Below are 26,851 nucleotides of genomic sequence, written 5' to 3'. Positions count from 1 at the left end.
ACCCTATGGTGATCTATCATTTGCACTTTCATGGATGGGGAGTAGAATAATATAGCAGGTTGGTAGATCGGAATCATGTGGCTTGGGATGATCGAGAGAGTTGCATGTTTTCGTATTTTGATCTATTTAATAATAATTTAATTATGTTTGAAATGTTTGAACTATTTATGTTTTGGGTTTTGGGCCATTATGGTTCCAAATTGTAGGAGGCTTCGATATTTCATTAATTATGTTTTTAAAAGTTAGTTGACATTAAATTCCGCTGCGTAATTCTGGTAATAGCCTTAACCGTTATCACGGTGGCGGTAATGCTTTAGTAATTCCTTTATTTTAAGTTGAAAATTGATTTTATAAAAGCAAGGAATTATTAGGGTGTTACAGATACGATTTATTCGTGTCGCCTAGCTTACGAATATTCGCGATACGATATACGATTCCGATGCAAGGTCGTATCGTATAATACGTTTTCCAACTAATTCCCGAAAAGCTATTAAATGAATTTCCAATTCATTTAATCCGGTGATCTGTTCCGTGTCATTGGTGTGACCTTGTAGGTTCAGTCAAGAGTAAGCTGTGAGTTTAATATTCATTAGAACTCACTGATCGGAAGCATTGCTCCAGCTAGCTGTTCCGATCACTTGATCTCACTTAATTAATTGTTGCAATTAATCTGAACCTTTGGTATTAGACTTAATGCACCTTGGGTGAAGGACATATTTCCCTCAATCGTTTCATTCATTTTGGACCATGTTTTTGCTTTTTGCATGAATGAAATGTTTAATAGCTTTAATGATTGCATGTTAGCTTTTATTTCAAATTTATTAAAGTTATGAATGGTTATTTATTGCGAATTCTTTTCAAATGTAGTAATCAAATGGCCGCAAACATAACAACAATCATATCATCTGAAATTCTGGATGTCGAGTTGAACTTGACTAACTTTCTTGAATGGGAAAGGAAACTTATCGAAGTTTTAAAAGTTAATGACATGCAATATGTCATTGAACAACCTTTTCCTAGCTATGATGCGCAGGGTATGACTTCTGAAAGGTACAGAAGTTGGGCACTTCACAAGTACCTTGTCACGGAGTTTTTCCTAAAGTCTATTCCCGAAAGTTGGAGAGGGAGGTTCATTACTTTTGAGCCTCATGCTCTCCTATGTCGTCTTGGGGATAGATGTCGTGCGGGGTTTCAACCCATGTGCCAAACTGGAGGCAAAAGGATTGATGAATTGGCTAATTCGATGAGTGATCTCAAACTCATTACCCCACACAAGTCGTGCCTAGAGAACGAACTTCTAGAGGCACAAAAGCGCATTTACTCAATCAAGATGGACAAAAACACACCAATCCGGTCTCATGTGAATATGATGTCTAGATTATTTTTCACAATCGAGAGACTTGGTGGTTCCGTCAAAGAGTCGATAGCTATTGCACTAGTGCTGAATTCTCATGTGCTTATGATGTCTGGATTATGAGGGGTTTAAGAAGCACTATCTCTTTAATAAAAAAGAGAGCACATTCTGTGAACTTATGGAATTGCTCGAGAAATTCGAGAGAATCCTTAAGTTCAAGCAAGACCCTTTGAATGTGAGGTGCACCAAACTCAAGAAAGTGTGCAAGGGGAAGATAAGCAAGGCTGGATCTTCATCCACTCCCGAAAGGCAACTGGCGCCTCCCAAGAGCAAGATGAGGAAAAATTCTTCTCCTTCAACATCGCAATGCTTCAATTGTAATGAAATTGGTCATTACAAGCGAGATTGCCCCAAACTAAAGGAAGAGAAGAAGGACGGAAACGTTGCTTCTCCTTCAGGTATGTATGTTATACATTATAATCTTGCTAATTCTACTTCTTTGGTATTAGATACTGGTTGTGGCTCACACTTATATTCCAATTCGCAGGGACTAAGGATAAGTAGAAGGCTTGATAAAGGCGAGATGGATCTACGCGTGGGAAATGGATCACGGATTGCTGCATTAGCCGTAGGATCTTATTTTATTTCTTTTCCTAGTGGTTTTGTTTTGGAACTAGAAAACTGTTACTATGTTCCTAGTATCACCAGAAACATTATTTCAGTTTCAAGTTTGGATTCTAAAGGTTTTAGTTTTCAATTTAAAGACAATAGTTGTTCTTTTGCTTTGAATGGAAATGTTTTATGGTTCAGCACAACAAGAAAATGGTCTATATGTGCTTGATACGAGCAAACACATTTATAATATAAATACTAAAAAGGCTAAAACTGGTGATTCAGATCTCACATTTCTGTGGCATTGTCGATTAGACCATATAAACACAAAGCGCATGGAATTACTTCAACGAAAGGGAATTCTAGAATCATTCGACTTAGAGAAGATTGATCAATGTGAATCTTGTTTACTTGGAAAAATGACAAATCAACCTTTCTCAAAGGTGGGAGAAAGAGCAAGCGAACTACTAGGGCTAATACATACGGACGTATGTGGGCCTATGAGTACGAAAGCTAGAGGTGAGTTCAGCTATTTCATAACGTTTACGGACGATTTCAGTAGATATGGCTATATTTACTTAATGAAACACAAGTCTGGATCGTTTGAGAAATTCCGAGAATTTCAAAATGAAGTAGAGAATCAACATGGCAAGAGAATCAAATCTCTAAGATCGGATCAAGGAGGTGAATATCTTAGCCACGAGGTTGATGACCATCTAAAAGAATGCGGTATTCTTTCTGAATTGCCTGCTCCGGGGACACCTCAATGGAATGGAGTGTCGGAACGGAGAAACAAGACCTTACTCGATATGTTCAGGTCAATGATGGGTCAAGCCGAACTTCTTTTACAATTTTGGGGACATGCGTTGCAAACTGCAGCACTCACACTGAATCGTGGTCCGTCAAAAGCTGTTGAAAAGACTCAATACGAATTATGGACTGGGAAACTTCCAAAGTTGTCTTTTCTAAAGATTTGGGGATGCGAAGCATATGTCAAGCGATTAATTTCAGACAAGCTCGAACCAAAATCTGACAAATGTTTCTTCGTTGGGTATCCAAAAGAAACAAAGGGGTATTACTTCTACAACAAGTCAGACAACAAGGTATATATTCGTTGCTCGTGACGGTGTCTTTTTGGAAAGAAATCATATTTCCAAATTGATAAGTGGGAGAATAATAGACCTCGAAGAGATTCGAGACGAACAACGAACTAAGAACTCTTTGGAAGCATTTCAGGTTGATGAACCTCCAAGGTCTTTAGAAGATCCAGTGGGAGTAGTTCCTCAAAACGTTGTCGCCCCTCGTAAGTCAAAAAGAACTATATTTCAGCCGGACAGATGGACAGGCGTCCTCTTGACTGAAAACTTAGACGTTCTCTTATTATATAGTGATGAACCTATGACTTACAAGCAAGCTATGACGAGCCCAAGCTCCACTAAATGGTTAGAGACCATGAAATCTGAAATAGACTCCATGTCTGAAAATCAAGTCTGGGATTTGGTTGATTTGCCGGATGGGTTTACACATATCGGATGCAAATGAGTCTTCAAATTGAAGAAAGACAAATATGGAATTGTATACACATACAAGGCTAGATTGGTAGCAAAAGGTTACAGGCAAGTTCACGGCGTTGACTACGATGAAACCTTTTCTCCAGTCGCGATGCTTAAGTCTATTCAGATAATCCTTGCGATTGCCGCTTTTCATGACTATGAAATATGGCAAATGGATGTCAAAACTGCCTTCTTGAATGGTGTTCTCGAAGAGACTGTGTTTATGACACATCCGGAGGGTTTTGTCGATCAAAAGAACCAAGGAAAGGGATGCAAGCTTAAGAAGTCCATTTACGGACTAAAGTAGGCATCAAGGAGTTGGAATAAACGATTTGATGAAGCAGTCAATAAGTTTGGCTTCATCAAGAATCAGGACGAATCTTATGTATACAAGAAGGTCAGTGGGAGCAAAATTGCATTCCTAGTCTTGAATGTTGACGACATACTACTTATTGGAAACGACACTCCTATGTTGGAGTCTATAAAGACTTGGCTTGGAAAGTGTTTCTCAATGAAGGACTTAGGAGAGGCACAGTACATATTGGGCATCAAGATCTATAGGGATAGATCTAAGAGGATGATTGGACTAAGCTAAAGCACTTACATTGACAAAGTGCTAGCTAGGTTCAATATGATGGAAGCCAAGAGAGGCCATCTACCCATGTCACATGGCACATATCTGAGCAAGAGTCAGTATCCTAGAACATCTGATGAGCGTGGAAAGATGAGTGGAATTCCATACGCTTCGGCTATTGGATCCATCATGTATGCTATGATTTGTACAAGGCCGGATGTTTCGTTCGCACTCAGTGCAACGAGCAGGTACCAGTCAGAACCAGGTGAGGCACATTGGACTGCTGCCAAGAAAATCCTAAAGTACCTGAAAAGGACTAAGGATCAGTTTCTGGTTTATGGTGGTACATATGAGTTTATTGTTAAGGGCTATACGGACGCAAGCTTTCAAACCGACAGAGATAATTTCAGATCACAGTCTGGGTTTGTGTTCTGCCTCAACGGCGGAGCAGTAAGCTGGAAAAGTGCTAAGCAAAGCACTATTGCGGATTCTACAACTGAAGCAGAATACATTGCTGCCTCAGAAGCAGCAAAGGAAGCTGTTTGGATTCGGAAGTTCATCGAAGAACTTGGGGTTGTCCCCTCCATTAAAGGACCAGTGGCTTTGTATTGCGACAATAGCGGAGCCATTTCCCAGGCAAAGGAGCCTAGGAGCCACCAGAAGTCCAAGCACGTACTGCAGAGATTTCCTATACTTCGAGAGATCGTTCAAAGAAAGGAAATCGAGATTCTCAAGGTTGGAACTGACGACAACGTCGCGGATCCATTGACTAAACCGTTGCCACAAGTGAAACACAACGCACATGTAGCAACCATGGGAATCAAGCATGTTGGAGAATGGCTTTGATTTTCTAAGTTTTGTTTTAGAACATTTGTTAGATCTATGTTTAAAACAATTGGTTTAACCATTTCATATTTATGAAATTTATTATTTCATATTCATTTAATTTTGGTTTAGTATTAAGTGATAATTCAAATCATTCAAATAGGATGTCAAGATGGATTCTTTGACAAAGAAACACCCATAAGTGAACTTGAATATTGAAGTCACAAAGGATCCCTAATCCAGGTCATTGAAAGGTGGACGACCAATGACTAATGAAGATTAGATTGCAAGTAGATTTTTTAGTTCTGTTTCTTGAACTAGAGTGACTGGATGTCAGAATCTTTTGCATAGATACTTATTGGATCTTGTATCGGATTGACCATGAGAACACTTTAAGAGATTAAATTCATGTCATAGGTAGTTCTCATTAATGGTGATTAGAGTCGTTCCTCAGAACATGAGTGATTATGTCTGCTCGTTTGAGAATTAGTTCGCTTTGATGCTAGCTAAATGTCACACCGTAAAAGGAGGCTATAAAAGCAGTTATTGGGTGTACTATGAATCAAAGTGAGTGTTCATAGATTGCAAGAATAGATTGTCCTCCTATCTTTGATGGGATATGGTGTTGTTGTGTAACAACGCCTCTCGGAGAGTTAGATACTGTAAAATGCATGGCCGTGCTCATAATGGTTAAGGCTTAACCTTCTGTAAAAGTTTAACAGTTGAGCTCTCTAATCCGAGAAACACTTCTGGACCTAATAAGGATGGCTAGATCTTACCTTATGTTCAGCAAGTAACACTAAGTGACAAAGGAATGTGAATGCACACTTGTCTGAATGACAAGTGGGAGACTGAAGGAAATGTGTCCTTCACCCAAGGTGCATTTAGTCTAATACCAAGGTTCAGATTAATTGCGACCAATTAATTCAGTGAGATCAAGTTATCGGAACAGCTAGCTGGAGCAATGCTTCCGATCAGTGAGTTCTAATGAATATTATGCTCACAGCTTACTCTTGACTGAACCACAAGGTCACACCAATGACACGTAACAGATCACCGGATTAAATGAATCGGAAATTCATTTAATAGATTTTTGGGAATTAGTTTTGAAAAACGTATTATACGATACGACCTTGCATCGAAATCGTATATCGTATCGGGAATATTCGTAAGCTGCGCGAAACAAATAAATCGTATCGTACGACGGTGATTCGTCATATACGAAACGATAAATGATATCGGAAAGATATTAGTCGAGAATACGAAGGGCATCGGAGTTGCCGCCCCGTCGAGCCAAGCACGCAAGCGTGCAAGGCCCAACGAGCCAGCAAGCTCGCGAGCAAGGGCGAGCAGCCAGCCCGCAAGTGTGCGCGAGCATGCAACACAAACAACGCAGCAGCGAGCATGCGAGGCCCACGGCCCAGCAGCTCGGCTGTGCGCGCTGTGGGCTTCGACCTGTAGCGTGTTGGCTGTGCGGGGGTCCGTGTGGTCGTGTGTGCAAGTGTGGCCGGTCAAGGCCTTGCCTTGGTCGGTTACACAATATAATATTAAGTTATTATATTTTTCCCACACCCCAATACACACAATCAAGTTTTCCAAACCCAAAACCTAATTCAGAAATTACGTTCTTCAGTTTTCTCTCCCTGTGAAAATTGTTCTTCCCAAAAGCAAAAACTCTTGATTGATTGTCTAAGCTACGGTAATCAAGACGGATCTGATCGTGTTGATGAACCAAGTAGAGGAACGACAAGTGGAGTTCTAAGTTCGTGTTCATTGACAGATTACTAGGGAAAATACGCTTCGAATGTAAGTTTGCTTAATCTGTGCTTTATACATGTTTCCTGGCTTTGGGGATTGTTTCCGCACATGTTATTATGTTTAATTGTATTCCCCTACAGTTGGGACTATTGTGAGTATGGATTTCATTGTCAATCATGTTGTTCAATATTTATGCAAGTATGGTTGTTTCACATGCAATGGATGGATTATTTATTGTTATGCTATTGTACGGGGTGTCTAGCATACTTTTGAGCCAATAATTCGTACCTCGTTGTACTATTTATTTTACCACATGTGAAGGGTTCGTTCACGTAAGCCACCGCGCATGTAGGGTTCAGTTGGGAATGTTTTATATGAAATGAATTAGGATTTGTCGTGCTAGGGCACAACCCTCGTGTTAACATGCATGATGTGGAATCTCACCTTTTGTGAGAAGGAACTTGGTAGTAATTTCACTACGTCTTGATTTATTGATCACAAGTCCTAAAGGATTAAAATGAGATTGTTTTGGTTGTCGTTTATTAAATGTATGTATGTATGTTTGTCTGGGTCTCGAGTTCACTATTAATAAAAGATTAATAAACGTAAAGTGCAACCATAACAAGCTTCAAAATTCTTGGAACGTATATACCTCGAGTATGAACAATGGGGGGAGACTTGCCGGAAAACTCGATCTCCTACTAATGATACAAGACGTTGTTTCATTTTATTTAAGCGCTGGAATTCCGTCGGTATGGCCCGACACTCGGTATGGTCCGATATTCATTATATTATTTATTATGGTGTTTGGTGGGCCCCCAACACCCTTCCTTTTTATGGAAACTTCTTTTGGCCCGTTCGAAGCTTATTCTAATTAAATTTTGAGTCAAGAGTCGAGTCAAGAGTCGAGTCTTGTATTCATGATTTGTTTGTTACTTATTAAATGGCTTTTGCATGTGGATTAGTACTTCAGCGAGTGATGCATGTTTATAATTTTCTTTCACTCTAGCCTTATAAGTACTCAGCTTTTGCTGACTACGTGCTTTATGTCTCTTGGTCATGGCCTTTGCCTTAATGATCCTATGATGATCCATCATTGCACTTGCATTGTTGGGGAGTAGATTAATTTAGCAGGTTGGTAGAACAAAGTACGATCGAAATCATGTAGCTTGGGATGGTTGAGAGTTGCATTCTTTTGTGCTTTGGAAACTATTTTTGTAATCCCCCGTAATTTTATACATTTCATTTATATATTTTAACGTATATTTAATATATTTAAATAAGAATTTATGAATTTTGGAAATAAATATATAATTAACGTATATTTATTTATTACATTTTTAATATTTTCAACGATTTACGAAATCGAAAATAATTTTAGAATTTTAAGTTGAAAAGAATTTGAATTACGAAAATCGATTGAATTTAGAAAACGATCCTATTCAGTTTTGGATTCGAATCATAAAAACCAAATCCTAATTCTAGCCCATTGTGCAAAGCCCAAACCATAAAAACCCAAAGCAACCCTTCCTTCCCTTACTCTAATTCACGTAAAACCCAAAGCAAGCCATACACTCCTCTCCCTCCCTCAATATCACGTACAGCAACAAACACTCATCCCTCTCACAACCGTTTTCTCTCCTCCTTCACGTCGTTGCTCCAGCCGCCGGGCCACCATCACCCGTCGCCGCCGGTAAGGCCTCTCACCCCCTTCTCCTTTGTCGTTCTCCTCCTTCGTTGTTCCTTCTTTCTTTTTCCTTTCGTAGTTCTCATGATTGCTTCCCTCCCCTTTGTTCGTTTCTGATTTTTGCAGCAACCCTCTCGTCGCCGCCGCAACGCAGCCGCAACACCGCCTCCGTCGCTAGTAATCTCCTCTCCCCTTCTCGGTCGTTCCCTTTTCTTTTTCATTCCCAATGTCGTTCGTCCTTCCTCACTCCCCTCCTCTTGTTTGATTTTCGCACAGCACCACCGCTGCCGCCCACGACAGCAACCAGCCACCGCCGCTGCCGCCTCGTGCACCGCCACCCAGCCTCCTCTCTCCCCGCCACCCAGCCTCCTCTCTCCCTCTTTCTTGGTTATTTCTTAAACCCTAAGTAACTAACTATTTTAAATATATTTTGTTAATTTAAATTATGTTCTTGAATTAAATTTATAATTTTTATGGTTGAATATGATTTTCAGATTTGGTGTTGATATTATAAACTAATTATTTTCAGTTTTGGATGAATAAAATATAAGTTAGGATTTAATCATGTTTTATTAATTCGAATTATGTTTTCTTGAATTAAAGTTATAGTTTTTATGATTTAAATTATAGATTTCAGATTATACGAATTATATAATAAAGTTATTAATTTTCAGATTATCTAATTACATTGAAATATTGATTTTTGATTGTTTAAAGTATGAAATTCAAGGTTTTTATGATTGTAAATCATGGTAGGTTGAGTATGGATTATTAAATTTATTGTTTTGATGTACTAGGAACGTAGATTGACCTTGGTGAAGTTTTTAAATGAATTTCAATCACTAGTTCAATAATTATGATGCTAGGAAATCAAATGTTTAAGTTTTTATATTGGGGAAGGTTCTAAATATGCTTAGGATGCATTTAGAATGCTTTATTATGGTTGCCAATGATTAGAAATTGATTGGGATTATTTGTTGGTTGTGTTAGGCGGAGAATTCTCTTTAGGCGACTTTTGAAAGTGTTAAAGTGGCCTATCAGTTTATTTACACAAGGTACGTACATACCTATGTGCTTGGAATGTGTGTTATTTGTTGAAACCATGTTGAAATTTGTTGATGAACTTGATTATGTTGGAATTACATGTTTAATATTGTTGGATGGACATGTTGAACATATATATTTCGTTATGAGAATTATAACATGTTAGTAGATGATTGATGCGAACATGTTAGTTGGGAACATTATATTATTATATATATTGATTCAGGTCGATTGTTCGTTATTCCCTTTTAGCTTTTCACTACTTTATGAGGGCCGAGGACCTTGTTTAGTAAGTTGAAACCTTATACCCATATAGAGGGGTTGATCAGTATTAAAGGAAAGGTTGGAATAATTGGAATAAGTCTTGATTGACATCTCTGTGATCACTTAATTAATTCCAAGATAAAAACAGTTGTGATTAATTGTTGAATGCATGACTTATGTGATTGTTGAGTCATAACAAAGTATTAATTTGTAAACCATGTAAAGTGAAACTGAGTAGCAATAGCTTTAGACTGTGCACGTCTCAAGTGACGGACAATCAGGAGTTGGGGTCATAGGTCGCCTATGGATTTCTCTGGGCCGGATTGATCACCGGTCTATTTTAGTCAAAAGTCCCTCGATATCGCAGGTCATTGGGGTTACGGAGTCGCGCCCGTACCTCGTCTTCCTTAGTGAAGTCTTCTAGTAGACAACTCAGTCCATTGACTATTTCAATTAAAATAATGTTAATGATACAAAGGTCTAGTTCAGTCAAGTATAGTCTTCAAGTCAATATGTTTTGGTTATCCTTGTTTATGTTTTATTAGTATCATGTTAGGATTGTTTGTTTAGTGGTATCATGCTAGGATTATTATTGTTTTGGTATGTAGTACTCAGCTTTGCTGATTACGTGCTTTGTTTGTGTGTGTTGATCATGGCTATGCCTTATTGATCCTGTGATGACCCATCTTTGGTGAGCAGTCTCTAAGGATCAATAAGCGTTGCCCATCTACAGGTTTGAAGATGATGCATCATTGGGATCGGGATTAGAGAGCTTGTATTTAGTTTTGTTTGCTAAGTGACTTAGTTTGTTATTTTGGACTTGAAACTTGTCGTACTATTTATATTTCCTTATTTCCGTTGATTGGTTTTTGGATTTAATATGTAATCGATTATATAAACCTAAAAGTTAGTTTTATGTTTTCCGCTGCAAAATTCTGAATAAGCCGTTACGTTTTCACACGGGCGATAATACTTTAATAATTCTTGATGTGGGCTTGAATAAATCTCCCACAAAGCCCAAAGAGGCAGCCTACGACTCATACTGATCAGATGGGCCCAGGCCTGGAAAGAAGGCCCAAAGTCCTGCTACTCCACCAGAATAAAGACAGAGCCCCATTTGGCAAAGCCCATTCTCTTTAAAGGCCGGTCCAAATATGGAAGGTCCATCATTGCAGGCCGAAGGCCACGTGTCCTAAATCCCCAAGGGGCACGTGTCCCATAGCTAGGGTTGAGGGTGCAATCCCCAAGGAACCCTAGCACTATAAATAGCTCAGATCCCAAGGTAAAAGGGCATTCAATTCTTGCCCAACAACAACAAACTTATCTTTGCTCTGCCTTCTCTCTACAAATTACTTATCTCTCTAGCTTATACTTACTTAAGCATCAAAGGGAATATTCCTACGGGAATATTCTTATTTTGCAGGTTGCCAGAAGTTTGTGCCAAGTCATACTTGATACCTCCGAGGAGCGCGTGCCACATCAGCACCGTAAAAGTTCCCACAACATTTGGCGCCGTCTGTGGGGAGGTACAGTGTCATGGCTGAACTTCAAACTGACTGCGGAAAAACCAAGGGTAAATCAGAACTCCCAGCCAGAAAAGGAGTGTTTAAGGACGGGTCCAACACTCAATGTGACACGGCAGCTAGCCAGCATGCTGCCGTCATTCCTATTCGACCCTTGCTGGATGGTCCTCACGGAGTCAATCCTAAGCATGATAATGGTAGGATGGTAGAGTTTCTGTCAGAAGATTCTGACTCGCCTATGAGGAGACGCAACCTGGAGGAAGCTAGTCGGCATGTCAAGGAGGTTCGTCCAGGAAGAAGGACGAGACGAATCTTACAGAAGAAAAATGCGGACCATTACTCTCTAGAGGCTCCTATAAGACAGCATGAGAGCGTCGCCCGAAGGAAGAATGACTGTGGCTCCGAAGAAAAAAGGGGGCGAAGGAGGACGTCCTCTAGAGGTCCCTTTAAGTTCAATACGGCTCTTGGCGAGATCCTCCTTGCGGAAGGACCAAGTCTGGGAATAGAACCATCCCCCCGACGATCGTCCACCTCCTGCCCACAAGTACCTTTCTGTGCTTTTCACAACGACGAAGGGCATGACACCCAATGTAACACCCCGACAATTCCCTTTTTCTAAAATAACCTTTTATAAATATAACTATAGAGAATTATCAAGGCATTATCGCCCGTGTGAAAACGTAACGGCTTATTCAGAATTTTGCAGCGGAAAACATAAAACTAACTTTTAGGTTTATAAATAATCGATTACATATTAAGTCCAAAACCAATTAACGGAAATAAGGAAATACGAATAGTATGACAAATTTCAAATCCAAATTAACAAACCAAATCACTTAACAAAACAAATCTAACTACAAGCTCTCTAATCCCGATCCCAATGATGCATCATCTTCAAACCTGTAGATGAGCAACGCTTATTGATCTTTAGAGACTGCTCACCAAAGATGGGTCATCACAGGATCAATAAGGCATAGCCATGATCAACACACACAAACAAAGTACGTAATCAGCAAAGCTGAGTACTACATACTAAAAGCAATAATAATCCTAACATGATACTATCAAATGAACCATCTTAACATGATACTAATGAACATAAATAAGGGCAGACAAACATGATAATTTGACGACCATACTTAACTAGACTAGGCTAGACTGGACTAGACTTTTATAACAATAATATTATTTTAATTGAAATAGGCAATGGACCGAGTTTTCTAGCTAGAGGCTTCACTAAGGAAGACGAGGTACGGGCGCGACTCCGTAACCTCAGTGACCTGCGATATCGAGGAACGTTTGAATACAAATAGGACACGGTGATCAATCCGGTCCGAGATAAAGGCCATGGGCTACCACCATGAACCCCAACTCCTGTTTGTCCGTCACTTTAGACGTGCACAGTCTAAAGCTATTGCTACTCAGTTTCACTTTACATGATTTACAAGTTGACAACCTGTTATGACTCCACAATCACATAAGGCATACAATCCACATTTATTCACAACTGTTTTTATCTTGGAATTAAGTAAGTGATCACAAAGGTATCAAACAAGACTCATACCAATTAAATCCAACCTTTCCTTTAATACTGATCAACCCCTCTATATGGGTATAAGGTTTCAACTTACTAAACAAGGTCCTCGGCCCTCATAAAGTAGTGAAAAGCTAAAAGGGAACAACAATCAACTGATCTGAATCAACATATACAAAGTAATCTAGTGTTCCCAATCAAACATGTTTGCATCAATCATCCATACTAACATGTTATAATTCTCAAAGTGCAATATGGGTTCAATATGTCCATCCAACAGTATTAAACATGCAATTTCAACCTGACTAAGTTCATCAACGATATCAACATAACCAAGTTCATCAACAATTCAACATGGTTTCAACAATTAGCACACATTCCAAGCACACAGGTATGTACGTACCTTGTGTAAACAAACTGCAAGACCACTTTAATAATTCAAAAGTCGCCTACGGAGAATTCTCCACCTAACAACAACCAATATAGACTCACATCAATTCATATTGAATTTTCAGCAACATTAGGGAGCTTCAAACCCTTCCTAAACATAATTAGAACATTTCCCAATATCGAAACTTGAATATTTGATCTCCTAGCATCGTAATTATTATATTAATTAGTGAAATTCGTTGAAAACTCTTCAAAGCATCATACTTTAAATTTCCAGCAATATAACTACTTTCAAACTACTCCAAAACATAATTAACATGTTTGAAAGCATAAAAACAATAACTTTAATAATTCCTAACCATCCTACCATGATTTAAAATCATTAAAAACCTTAAAATTTATACTTTAAATAATTAAAAATCAATATTTCCATGCATTTATATAATCTAAAAATTAATAATTTAATTATGCAAACATATAATTCTTGAAATTCATAATCAAATCATAAAACTTATAATTTAAATTCAAGAAACATAATTAAACTATTAAAACGTAATTAAATTCATTAATTAGTTTAGGGTTTAAGGAAATAACCAAAAGTGAGAGAGAGGGAGGCTGGCCGGCGGTCAGGGACGGCGGCAGCAAGGCAGATAGTCGGCTGACGCAAGGTGGCCGGCGGTGGCAGCAACGGTGGCAGCAACGGTGGCTGCGCGTGTTTGTAGTGGTGGTGCGCGAATGGGAATCCAAGAAAAGAGGAGAGGAAGAGCGTTGGCCGGTAGGGCGGCAGTGGTGGTTGACGTACGTGCAGCAAGGCGGCGCGACAAGGAGCTGGGCACGGTGGTTGCGTGCGGTGGCTGCTGCGCGAACGGGGTTGCTGCGAACACGCAAAGGATTAAGGGAAGCACGAAAAACAGAGGGGAAGGGAAGGAACGAAAGCAGAGGAAGAAGGAGAATCCAAAGAGGAGGGAGAGGGCTGAGATTACCGTGCGTGGTGGTCGGCGGCTGGGACGACGGCGAGTAGTGAAGGCGGGAGAGATGGCTGAGTTGTGCGTGAATTGCAGTAGGATTTCTCTTTTTCTTTTTTTTCCTTTTGGTTTCACGTAAGAGTAGAGGAGAGAAAAGAGTATTTGTTGGGTTTATTGGTTTGGGCTTTGCCCAATTGGGCTAGGAGTAGAATTGGTTTTTATGATTCGAATTCAAAACTAAATAGGATCGTTTTATAAATTCAATCCGTTTTCGTAATTCAATTTCTTTTCAAAATAAAATTCTAAAATTATTTTTGATTTCAAAAATTCTTAAAATATTTAAAATGCATTTCAATAAGTAAATATACATTAAATATGTATATATATTACTAAAATTCACCAATATAATTTAAATATAATTAATTATTCGTAAAACTATATTAATAAGCTTTATAAATATACGGGGGATTACAATCTACCCCTCTTAAAAGAAGTTTCGTCCCGAAACTTGACACAAGAACTCATACATTTTTTTTTTCGAAAGTCTTTAATTCATTCTTACTAGAGAAATACTTGTGCCACTCTTGTGCACTCTTTTGCCAACTTAAAGTTGTTTATGTTACTCATGAACACCTTTTCCTTATGCGAAGAATCTATTTACTTGCATCAACATGTATATGATGCTAAAACGTAAGCCTAAAATGTATAAAATTGCCAAATAAATACGTAAAAAGCGCGAATTTCTATCGCATTCTACCCCTCAGAAAACGAGTTACGCCCTCGTAACTCACCTCAGAAAATAACTCTGGATATATTTCCTTCAACGAATTCTGCCTCTCAATACTATATTTTCACTCAAATCATTTCAGCAATTGGACTTCTACACTTTTCCACACAATGCCTCAACATGTCACATCGTAATGCTCGCATGGTAACTTTTGATGCACGAAAATTCAATCAAATCTAGATGGTCTTCCCAATTACCCTTAAAGTTAATAACACATGATCTCAACATATATTCAGTTAGGAATCTAAATCTTTCTATCGGTTGCGGGGTGGAAAGAAAAACTCTTTTCAATGTCATTCCCAAGATTCACTAGACCTTTTTGCCAAAAAAAATCAAACTTTTATGGTCGGTAAGGATCTCAAATGTTGCCCCATAAAGATAATGTCTCTGAATCATTCAAAGTGAACACAATAACAACTAACTTTCGTGGGTAGGGTAATTAGTTTCATAAGGTTTCAATTGACGCGACAACAGGTGCGGAGGTCAAACGCTCTTTTACAATCTGGAAAGCTTCCTTACATTTCTTACTTCAATTGAATTTCGATTCCTTGTTCAACAAGTTGGTCATTGGTTTTGCTTTCTTCCAAAAGTCTTTCACAACCTCCTATAATGGTCATATAGGCCTAGAAAACTTCAGATATCAGACGCGTTCTTTGGAGTAGGTCACTCACTCACAGCTTTGAATCTTAGCAGGATCTACAACAACTCATACTGCTCAACTTTTCCTTTTCACTGAACCTCATCACTCCTTTTATGGATGCATAACTTTTGGGCTTAACCCTTAGCTCTTTCACCAATTCATATAATTCCTCCCATCTTCTCAAGACAACAAATGATTTGTAACGATCCTGGACCACTCGAATCTTCTCTTAAATTTATTCCTTTACGTAACGTAGTTTTCAATCAATTTAGTCCTTCACTTTTCCGTCGGTGCCACTTATACACACATGACTTCAAGATTTGTATACTTCATTTAATAAAACTAGATTCTTTCTAAGCGTCTCCAAATAATCCTTAAGTGTTTGTCATGCTCTTTCTCATTCCTTGAATAAATCAGGATATCATCAATAACATAATAACGAACTTAATTAATTCGGAATTTGTGGAAAATCTTATTCATCAAATCCATACTATGGCAGGTGCATTGATTAACCCTAAAGGCATTTCTCTAAACCCATAATGACAATACGAATCCTAATGAGGTCTTAGGCCCTTATCAGCTATTCTCAATTGGTGGTACTTCAAACACAAATCAGTCTTCGAGAACACACTCGCCTAATTCAATTAATCCAACATGTCATCTATCCTAGGCAAATGCTACTTGTTCTTGATGGTGTTTAGTTCCCTAAATTCGATGCATAATTCCATACTCTTATCTTTCTCCTTAATAAACAACACAGGAGCTCCCCATGGTGATGCACTAGGCCTAATATATATTCCTTGACCAAACAACTCTTGCAACTTTGTCTTAATTAGCTCATTTCAGGAGGTGTCATTCTATATGGGGTTCTAGATATATGCGTTATTCTAGGAACTAAGTCTATAGGGGACTCAACGGCTCTTAGCAAGTGGCATACCTGCAATCTCACTAGGAAACACATCCATGAATTCATTCACAATTGGAACATCCTCGATCTTCATTCCGACTTCTTAACTCACATCTAGCTCACACAACCGAAAAATAGTTCACAAGGCAAGTTCTTAAACAATTTGGTACACCTTATGGTTACAACAGTAGGAATACTAATGGGTAAATCAATCACCTCAAAATCTACTAACTTCGGACTCGTAATAAGAGGTGACGAAACAAAAGAATAAGCTTTCCCTGAATCAAATAACTTTCTAACTAGCACGGAGTTAATAGGAAAGTAACAGAAACTAAGTCAACAGGTCGTTCAGCTTCATTTCGACTTATCACATACAGTTTACCCGGGGCCTTGTTATGGTTGCTATTCTAATTAGCAGACTTATGGAGGTTTCCTTGGCTGTCTTGCGACCCTATAGGCTTCGAACTCTAATTTCTTGACTGGTTAAATTCCGACTTCACCTGGTTACCACTCTCATTACCATTTTGTTCATTTTTCTGCTTAGTAAAGCACTCATACTCCCTATGCCCCTTTTCTGACAATAGTTACAGTTCATTAATTCTCCCTTACAATTCCTACCAGGATGGTTGTTATAGCACATCTTACAGTGATACACTCTCTCAGATTGGTTCCTATTGTTGTGCCTCTGTTTGTTCCTTCCTTGAAAGTTTCCATATCCATTCCCATTCCCATTTTCATTCATATTCCTCTTGAAATTCCCTTGGTTTTCCCCAGCATTAAACTCTTTTCTTTTCTCCCCAAGAACAATATTTTTCTTGTCCCTTCTAGACTGCAAACCATAAATATGAACAGCTTTCCCATACACAATATCCAAAGATGTGTAGGTTTCCCCACCTAATCCTAATTGGATCTCCTCAGTCAAACCTTGCTTAAACCTCAGAGCCTTTAGCTCCTCTGTGGCTACAACCTCAGGTGCAAACCACGACAGTGCTATAAATTTGCTATAGTAATCGGCAATGGTCATGCTCCCCATACTAAGGTTTATGAATTCCTAAACTTTTTGTTTTCTCATAAGAGGTAGGGTAAAACTTTCCCTTAAGGCAGTAACAATTGAATCCTAATTGAATCTCTCAGCAGTGCTAAGCCTAACTCTATTCTCTCTCCACCATAAATCAGCTCCATCTTTCAAATACATGACAACTTGACCCACTCTCATATTCTAAGGACAGTTCACAGCCTCAAACAATTTCTCAAACTCTCTAAACTAGTTCTCTAAAAAGTAAGATCAGTTTCCCCCTTAAAGTATGGTGACTTAATTTTTGCTAGTCTCTCCAACATGTCCCCAGCAGAATCGGGACGCTCAGTTCTCTCTTGGATCAGCTTTTCCGCCAAGTGGCGAATAGCAACAACTAAATCATTATTGTTGGCCATTCTATAACACGACCTGAAATTAATATACTCTATCTTAGGTTCTAAACATCACTTACATGTCATTCTATATCAAGCAATATTTGATTTGACCATAGAGATCGCCTCAATAAACAATATTCACATAAAATCATTTACGAAGGTGCAACAATCATTGCAAAATAATTCTCCTCGATCATTCGCGAACGACATTCACATAAAGGACATCCGATCGAGGGAAACAAATCAAATGCAATCATCACAAATAATAATAATAATAAAAGAAATTATTCCTCTTCGCGTGCCCAAACTAAATCATTGACCACTTGGATAATTAAATACTTAACTTTAATTCTTCAAAAGAAACTTTTATTCCTCAAAATAAACTTCTATTCCTCGAAATAAACTTCTATTCCTCAAAATAAACTTTTATTCCTCAAAAGAATGTTAATAACAATTTCCAAACCACAATGACGTACTTGTCCCCAAAATGAAATAAAAGCGCTATGCAATAAATTTAAACTACCGTTTGGCGACTTATCCCACATTATTCCCAACATAAATAAATAATGAAACAATCTTAGAGGGAACATTATCGGTCTTGTCCTTTGATTCCTTATAGCTTCCTAGAGTACAGATCTCGTATTAAATTCATCATCTTCCTCAATATTAAAATAGTAAGATTGTTTTCTTGTCCTTGTAGATTTTCGCAGTCTTTAAAACCGAGGATCACCCTCCTTTGGCTCAGTATCACTATCAGGCCTTAAAACAACATTATAAGTATCAACTCTGGTATGCCCTCTAGCACGGTTCAAACTCACGAAGGGTTTCCTCATCACTATCAGGCTCTCCTGTTCTTAATATATGACGCATAGTGCGTTCAAAGCTGGTGTAACTATTAATGTCAGACTCATAATCCATTTCATTCTCATGATCGCTTAGTACAATTGGGTTGCTATTGAATCCTAGCAAGATATTCACATCTAAACAGCACTTTCTTCACAAAAAATATCGGTGATCTCTATATCGATCCTTCTCGAGAGATCCTATGTTGGTATACTTAGAAAGAAATATTTTATTTCTGAAATAAACAATTTCAGGTCTCACTAATCACTTCCCAACCAAATCATAATCAAAATTCGATAACACAATGAGTTTGGTGGAAGCAAACAATTTCTATTATGCACATATAATTACAACATTTAAACAATAAACACTTGCACGTACATAACAATTAATTTCTTATGCTAGCATTAACTAGCTACTAATGCACATATAATTCTATCTTATATGCCCTTCTTATACTACTCATCTCTCATAAACTAAAGCATTGAAATAATTTAAATGACCAAGTAAAAGAATGATAATATAAGAAAATTATAACATAAAATAATAACATAAATATAAAAATAAAATAAATAAAGTAAAATAAATTAAGGAAATGCATAGCGAATAAATTCGAAAATAAAGTTATTAATTCGAAAAAGATTTATATTTCCTAAATAACGAATTCTAACTCTTGAAACAACTTAAAAAAAATTTGAACTCCTTAAAAAAATGTATTCATATTATTATTATTATTATATATTTTTTTTTTTTGAATAATAAATAATAAGAAAAATAAAAATATCGAAAGTATCACTTTAACTTGAAAAATAACTTGATTTCGAACTTAGATAGAAATATTATATACTTTCAAACAAGATAAAAGGAAATCGGCCCCCCAAAAAAAAGTACCAATTTTTGAACACTATAATACGTAGAAGCTCGATTTTTAAGAAATTTATTTTAAATAACTAGATGGCTAGGCGCCTAAAAATTTATTAAAGTAAAACCTTAGCTTCCCTTTTTCTAAAATAACCTTTTATAAATATAACTATAGAGAATTATCAAGGCATTATCGCCCGTGTGAAAACGTAACGGCTTATTCAGAATTTTGCAGCGGAAAACATAAAACTAACTTTTAGGTTTATAAATAATCGATTACATATTAAGTCCAAAACCAATTAACGGAAATAAGGAAATACGAATAGTATGACAAATTTCAAATCCAAATTAACAAACCAAATCACTTAACAAAACAAATCTAACTACAAGCTCTCTAATCCCGATCCCAATGATGCATCATCTTCAAACCTGTAGATGGGCAACGCTTATTGATCTTTAGAGACTGCTCACCAAAGATGGGTCATCACAGGATCAATAAGGCATAGCCATGATCAACACACACAAACAAAGCACGTAATCAGCAAAGCTGAGTACTACATACTAAAAGCAATAATAATCCTAACATGATACTATCAAATGAACCATCTTAACATGATACTAATGAACATAAATAAGGGCAGACAAACATGATAATTTGACGACCATACTTAACTAGACTAGGCTAGACTGGACTAGACTTTTATAACAATAATATTATTTTAATTGAAATAGGCAATGGACCGAGTTTTCTAGCTAGAGGCTTCACTACGGAAGACGAGGTACGGGCGCGACTCCGTAACCTCAGTGACCTGTGATATCGAGGAACGTTTGAATACAAATAGGAGACGGAGATCAATCCGGTCCGAGATAAAGGCCATGGGCTACCACCATGAACCCCAACTCCTGTTTGTCTGTCACTTTAGACGTGCACAGTCTAAAGCTATTGCTACTCAGTTTCACTTTACATGATTTACAAGTTGACAACCTGTTATGACTCCACAATCACATAAGGCATACAATCCACATTTATTCACAACTGTTTTTATCTTGGAATTAAGTAAGTGATCACAAAGGTATCAAACAAGACTCATACCAATTAAATCCAACCTTTCCTTTAATACTGATCAACCCCTCTATATGGGTATAAGGTTTCAACTTACTAAACAAGGTCCTCGGCCCTCATAAAGTAGTGAAAAGCTAAAAGGGAACAACAATCAACTGATCTGAATCAACATATACAAAGTAATCTAGTGTTCCCAATCAAACATGTTTGCATCAATCATCCATACTAACATGTTATAATTCTCAAAGTGCAATATGGGTTCAATATGTCCATCCAACAGTATTAAACATGCAATTTCAACCTGACTAAGTTCATCAACGATATCAACATAACCAAGTTCATCAACAATTCAACATGGTTTCAACAATTAGCACACATTCCAAGCACACAGGTATGTACGTACCTTGTGTAAACAAACTGCAAGACCACTTTAATAATTCAAAAGTCGCCTACGGAGAATTCTCCACCTAACAACAACCAATATAGACTCATATCAATTCATATTGAATTTTCAGCAACATTAGGGAGCTTCAAACCCTTCCTAAACATAATTAGAACATTTCCCAATATCGATACTTGAATATTTGATCTCCTAGCATCGTAATTATTATATTAATTAGTGAAATTCGTTGAAAACTCTTCAAAGCATCATACTTTAAATTTCCAGCAATATAACTACTTTCAAACTACTCCAAAACATAATTAACATGTTTGAAAGCATAAAAACAATAACTTTAATAATTCCTAACCATCCTACCATGATTTAAAATCATTAAAAACCTTAAAATTTATACTTTAAATAATTAAAAATCAATATTTCCATGCATTTATATAATCTAAAAATTAATAATTTAATTATGCAAACATATAATTCTTGAAATTCATAATCAAATCATAAAACTTATAATTTAAAATCAAGAAACATAATTAAACTATTAAAACGTAATTAAATTCATTAATTAGTTTAGGGTTTAAGGAGAGAGAGGGAGGCTGGCCGGCGGTCAGGGACGGCGGCAGCAAGGCAGATAGTCGGCTGACGCAAGGTGGCCGGCGGTGGCAGCAACGGTGGCAGCAACGGTGGCAGCAACGGTGGCTGCACGTGTTTGTAGTGGTGGTGCGCGAATGGGAATCCAAGAAAAGAGGAGAGGAAGAGCGGTGGCCGGTAGGGCGGCAGTGGTGGTTGACGTACGTGCAGCAAGGCGGCGCGACAAGGAGCTGGGCACGGTGGTTGCGTGCGGTGGCTGCTGCGCGAACGGGGTTGCTGCGAACACGCAAAGGATTAAGGGAAGCACGAAAAACAGAGGGGAAGGGGAGGAACGAAAGCAGAGGAAGAAGGAGAATCCAAAGAGGAGGGAGAGGGCTGAGATTACCGTGCGTGGTGGTCGGCGGCTGGGACGACGGCGAGTAGTGAAGGCGGGAGAGATGGCTGAGTTGTGCGTGAATTGCAGTAGGATTTCTCTTTTTCTTTTTTTTTTTCCTTTTGGTTTCACGTAAGAGTAGAGGAGAGAAAGGAGTATTTGTTGGGTTTATTGGTTTGGGCTTTGCCCAATTGGGCTAGGAGTAGAATTGGTTTTTATGATTCGAATTCAAAACTAAATAGGATCGTTTTATAAATTCAATCCGTTTTCGTAATTCGATTTCTTTTCAAAATAAAATTCTAAAATTATTTTTGATTTCAAAAATTCTTAAAATATTTAAAATGCATTTCAATAAGTAAATATACATTAAATATGTATATATATTACTAAAATTCACCAATATAATTTAAATATAATTAATTATTCGTAAAACTATATTAATAAGCTTTATAAATATACGGGGGATTACACCCAAAGTTGTCGGATGTTGAGGAAGATATTAACTGATCGCGTGGCTAAAGGGCACCTTCGCCAGTACGTCCATCTAGAGGACGCACATAAAGAAGCGAGCCCCACCTCTAAGTATTCAAACGAAAGAGTTATGGTAATATCAGGAGGAATAGTGGCAGGAGCACCATGTAAGGAGGGACGACAAAAAGGTCCACCTCATCTTCGCCCAGCACAGAAGAACCTACCCTCTGTAGAAATTTCCGAAGACGACTATAGAAGGGCGGCCGCGCCATATGATGATGATCCTCTGGTTATAGAGGTTAAGGTGGCTAATCTTAAGGTAAAGAGAGTACTGGTGGATACGGGAAGCTCGTCTGACATAATCAGTCTGCAATGCCTGCGGAAATTAAGGCACAATCCATAAGACATAGAAAGAGTTTACGGGCCCTTGGTAGGATTCGGGGGGAGCATCGTTCGTCCAATTGGCTCCATTTTGCTGCCGGTTTCTTTTGGAATTCCCCCAGTAATCAAAGAAGTTGTCATCAGGTTTATAATAGTGGCAAATCTCACCACATTCAACATCATACTTGGTCGTCCAATACTCAACGACCTAAAAGCTGTGATCGGCCCTCATTTATTGTTGGTAAAATTTGTTGGAAGCAACGGACGCGTTGGATCTCTCTATGGAAATCAACAGTTGGCCAGGGATTGTTACTTGTCGACATTGGAGCCAACGGCCTGGGGAGCTTCTCCAAAGGGAAAGGAACAAACTAAACCTCCAGCAAGTCGCCGTAAAACCCGGGAAATACCGACAGAGAACAATGCAGAAAGACGACCTGAGCCAGTGGGAGCACTTTATGATATAATTCTGGACTTAGCGGATCCGTCTCGAACAGTCCCCATTGGGGTCCACCCTGACGACCCCATGTCAGCAGCATTAGTGCAACTACTCCAAGAATATAAGGAGATATTTGCCTTCACGGTAAAGGAGATGCCCGGTATAGACCCGGCGGTGGCCGTGCATAAGTTGAATGTGGACAGTACTGTGAAGCCAGTACGACAAAAGAAGAGGAATCATGGAGAAGCAAGAAATTTGGCCGCCGCTGCCGAGGTTAAGAAACTAATGGATGCAGGCTTCATACGCCCATGCCAGTACCCAGACTGGGTAGCTAACGTAGTCCTGGTACCCAAGCCCAATGGGACGTGGAGAATGTGTGTTGATTACGGTGATCTCAATAAAGCATGCCCTAAAGACAGCTTCCCACTGTCGAAGATAGACCGACTCGTCGACTCCACCGCTGGACATGCCATGATGATCTTCATGGACGCCTACTCCGGATTCCACCAAATTCCATTATCGCCCGAAGATCAGGAAAAGACGTCTTTCGTCACGGAACAAGGATTGTACTGCTACAAAGTAATGCCGTTCGGTTTAAAAAATGCCCCTGCTACCTTTCAACGGTTGGTAAACACAGTTTTCGTAAAGCAGCTGGGGAGGAATATAGAAGCCTATATTGACGACATGATTGTAAAAAGAAAGCAGAAGAAGGATCACCTTGACGACTTGAGAGAAACCTTTGAAACCATCAGGACATACCAGATGAGACTCAATCCCAAGAAGTGCATATTTGGGGTATCTTCTGGCAAGTTCCTTGGCTTCCTGATTGACGAAAGGGGCATTGAAGCAAATCCGGACAAAGTGCAAGTGGTCATTGATATGACGTCGCCAAGGACGGTTAAAGACGTGCAACGCCTCACTGGGTCTCTCGCCGCCTTGGGACGATTCTTATCTAGAGCTGGAGACAAGTGTCACTACTTTTTCAGTACCATCAAAAAGGGCACCCAGTTTGAGTGGACGACGCAAGCTGAGGCTGCCTTCCTCCGCCTAAAAGAACATCTGCACACCTTGCCACGGCTGGTCAGCCCTCTCTTGGGGGAAGTTTTGTATCTGTACCTTGCCATCTCAGAATACGCGCTAAGCGCCGTCTTGCTTACAGAGAGGGATGGAACGCAACTACCTGTGTACTTTGTCAGTCACATGTTGCAGAATGCTGAACTCAAATATCCAACAGTCGAAAAATTTGGTTTTGCTCTGTTCTTGGCTAGTAAGAAGCTTCGTCCATATTTCCTGGCCCATCGATTGGTAGTATACACGGATCAACCGCTTAAGCGACCTTTCACCAACCTTGAAGCATCAGGAAGAATGCTCAATTGGGCAATTGAGCTTCACGCGTTTGATATCTCGTATGAACCGAGGAAGGTAATAAAGGGACAGGCATTTACTGACTTCATCGCGGAACTGACCAAGCCACCCTATTTGAAGAATAAAAAAACTCAGTGGATAGTGCATGTGGACGGCTCTGCCACTCAGAACGGGTCAAGAGCCGGCATTATCTGTGAGTCACCAGAAGGAGATATCTATGAATATGCAATGCGATTTAACTTTCAGGCGTCAAACAACGAAGCTGAATTCGAAGCCCTGATATGTGGAATTCAGATGAGCAGAGCCGCAGGGGCAGCAGACGTCCTGGTTTTGTCTGACTCGCAACTAATTGTCAGTCAGGTCAAAGGAGAGTATGAGGCCAAGGACGAGGCCATGATAAGATATTTGGAAAAAGTCCGCCAAGAAGCTCAAAAGCTGTCTAACTTTGAAGTAAAACACATCCCCCGGTCTGAAAATAACAAGGCAGACGCTTTATCTAAACTGGCAAGCTCAGCATCCTGCGACACGCCACGTCAGGTATTCTGGGAGGTAAAACAGTCCAAAAGCATTGACTCCTCGAGAATAGACATCTTGGACCGAACAGCCACCTGGATGGATGACATTGTCAACTTCAAAATGAATGGAGTACTCCCTGATGACCCCAAGCAGGCAGAAAGATTACAAAAGAAATGTACATGGTTTGAGATATGGAATGGAACACTATACAAAAAAGCCTTCTCACGGCCACTTCTCCGCTGCGTAACCCCCGAGAAGGGGCAAGAGGTACTGGAAGATCTTTATCAGGGATTATGCAGCTCCCACATAGGAGGAAGGGCCCTGGCCGAAAAAACTTTAAGAACTGGATACTATTGGCCCACTCTCAAAGAAGACGCCCTCAATATGGTCAAGCGTTGTGATAAATGCCAACGATTTGCTCACCTAATTCGACGACCAGCACAGAAACTGACGCCAATCACCAGCCCTATACCTTTTGCCAAATGGGGGATGGACTTATTAGGCCCCTATACGACGGCACCAGGAGGACTGCGTTATGTAATAGTAGCCGTCGATTACTTCACTAAATGGGTAGAAGCTGAGGCTTTAAAGAACACTAAAGCACAGGATGTGAGAGCATTCATCTGGAAAAATATAATCACAAGATTTGGCGTGCCTCAGTCTATCGTCTTCGACAATGGGCCACAATTCAAGACGCCCAAATTAGAAGATTGGTTGGCCGACCATGGTATCACAGCATGTTTTGCATCAGTAGGACGCCCCCAAGCTAACGGACAAGTAGAGGCATTCAACAAGATTATCTCTGAAGGGATGAAGAAGAAGCTTGATGAGGCAAAGGGTTTATGGGCCGACGAGTTACCCAATGTTTTATGGTCTATACGGACCACGGCAAAAAATTCCACAGGAGAAACACCATTCTTGTTAGCCTATGGGGCTGAAGCCGTCCTACCCATTGAAATGTGCGAACCCACCCTGCGCGTCATGTTGTTTAATGAAGATGCCAATTGGGAAATGATGAAGGCGGCTTTGGATTTCTTACCAGAAACCAGAGGGAATGCGGCTCTACAACAGCAGCTATACAAACTTCGAATGGCAAGGGAATACAACAAAAGGGTTTCTAGAAGAATACTTAAAGTTGGAGATTTTGTGCTTAGGAAAATGGAAGTCGTCGGACGCGCCAATGAACAAGGGAAACTCACCCCTACTTGGGAAGGTCCGTATGAGATTTACGAGGAGGTTCGAGACGGAACATACCGGATCCAAGACATGCAGGGACGTCCGATTTTGTGTACTTGGAATGCGGATAACCTCAAGAAGTACTTTTTCTAGATTGACACTTGTCTAGATTATATGCATTGTAAAGACGTCTAGAGCCTAGACGCACCGTGTAGCATGTTTTGAACATTAAATGAAATATTCACTACAAGCCGGTCTTGCTGGGAAATCCTTGTGAAAAGAATGTCATCAAATCTCTCGGAGAAATGCAAACTAATGCTCTCCTAAAAGACTAGTCGTTTAAAGGCCTAAGAAGTGGCCCAGACTAGCACCCTCACTAGGCTGATCACCTAGAACACAGGGGTTACACATTCCTAACACAGCTATATAAAGTAGCAAAAGACCTTGGCAAAAAGACCAAGGCAGACATCTAACGTCTCAAATTGGGGGCGTCGGACGTAAAAAAAATGTGTGATGAAAGCTAAAAAGCAATAAGATGTTCACAAGGGCATCAT

Source organism: Spinacia oleracea, chromosome 4 (genome assembly GCF_020520425.1).
Source record: "Spinacia oleracea cultivar Varoflay chromosome 4, BTI_SOV_V1, whole genome shotgun sequence".
Taxonomy (NCBI): Eukaryota; Viridiplantae; Streptophyta; class Magnoliopsida; order Caryophyllales; family Amaranthaceae; genus Spinacia; species Spinacia oleracea.
This window is presented reverse-complemented; position numbering follows the sequence as displayed.